Source organism: Hevea brasiliensis, chromosome 1 (assembly GCF_030052815.1).
Source record: "Hevea brasiliensis isolate MT/VB/25A 57/8 chromosome 1, ASM3005281v1, whole genome shotgun sequence".
NCBI lineage: Eukaryota > Viridiplantae > Streptophyta > Magnoliopsida > Malpighiales > Euphorbiaceae > Hevea > Hevea brasiliensis.
The window spans coordinates 108,692,178-108,693,660 of NC_079493.1; the positions used below are offsets into that span (position 1 = coordinate 108,692,178).

Here is a 1,483-nt window from a genome sequence, read left to right on the forward strand (position 1 = left end):
ATCTAAACCAACAGCCTTTGTGTATTCAATACCCTGCTTTAAATGTTGCTTTTGAGTTAAAATCTAGACTAATCTATTTGTTGACTAAATTTCATGGTCTTGCAGGTGAGGATCCACATAAGCATCTAAAGGAATTTCATGTTGTGTGTTCCAACATGAAACCTCAAGGAGTTTTAGAGGATCAGATCAAGCTTAGGGCTTTCCCTTTCTCACTGGAGGGCACAGCTAAGGATTGGTTGTATTACCTTCCTTCTGGGTCTATCAACTCATGGAATGGGATGAAATAGATATTTCTGAAGAAGTATTTTCCTGCTTCCCGTGCTGCCAACATAAGAAAAGAAATTTGTGGCATCCGGCATTAAAATGGAGAGAGCTTGTATGAGTTTTGGGAATGATTTAAGAAACTGTGTGCAAGTTGTCCCCATCATCAAATAAGTGAGTAGCTGTTGATTCAGTATTTTTATGAGGGACTTCTACCAATGGACCGCAGTATGATAGATGCTGTTAGTGGAGGAGCTTTGGTTGACAAGACACCAGAAGAGGCAAAGACGCTGATTGCTAACATGGCGACAAACTCTTAGCAATTTGGAATGAGAATGGATCACACACCCATGAAGGTTAATGAGGTAAGTACATCTAACCTTGAGAAATAGATTTCTGATTTAACTTCTTTGGTGAGGCAATTGGCTGTAGGGAAAATGCAAACTGTTAAGGTACATGGGATTTGTTTGGGTTCGGGTCATGCTACTGACATGTGTCCTGCATTACAAGAGGATGAATCAATGCAACATGCTTATGCAGTAGGAAATTATGGACAGCCACAATGCAGGTATGATCCCTTTTCTAATACTTATAATCTAGGATGGAGAGATCATCCCAATCTGAGTTATGGGAATCAACCGGTGCAAAATCAATACCATCAGCAGAGACCACAGGTGAATCAACCACCTCCACCTCCCTCAAATCAAGGTATGTCACTTGATGAAATTGTTAAGGCTTTGGCTAACAATACACAACAGTTTCAATAGGAGACCAGAAATAATATTCAAAACATAGAGAGGCAGATTGGTTAGTTAGCTTCATCTGTGTGCAAGCTTGAAGCTCAACGTTATGGAAAGCTTTCATCACAAACAATCATGAATCCTAGAGAAAATGCGAGTGCGATACTATTGCAGAGTGGGAAAGAAGTTGATAACCAGACTCCACATGAGCCAATGAAAAAGAAAAAGTAAGGAGCAAAAGAGCCAAAAGAGTCTGAAGTTCCTGAAGTTGAGGTAAATACTAAACCTAAACTGAATAAGGTTAATAATTCTGTTCTTCCCCCATTCCCCTGCAGGTTGGCCAAGACGAAGAAAGAAGAACAAGAGAAAGAAATTTTGGAGACTTTCAGGAAGGTAGAGGTTAATATACCTTTACTTGATGCAATCAAACAAATTCCCAGGTATGCTAAATTCTTTAAGGAGTTATGCACTACAAAGCGCAA

General features: G+C 39.6%; 1 non-coding gene across 1 annotated transcript; it reads right to left on the bottom strand.

The window, feature by feature from the left end:
- Positions 1–326: 326 nt before the first annotated feature.
- LOC131169705 (small nucleolar RNA R71) lies at positions 327–433 on the bottom strand. The gene has a single exon (XR_009140605.1). It is a non-coding gene; the product is annotated as a small nucleolar RNA R71 (small nucleolar RNA).
- Positions 434–1,483: the final 1,050 nt, after the last annotated feature.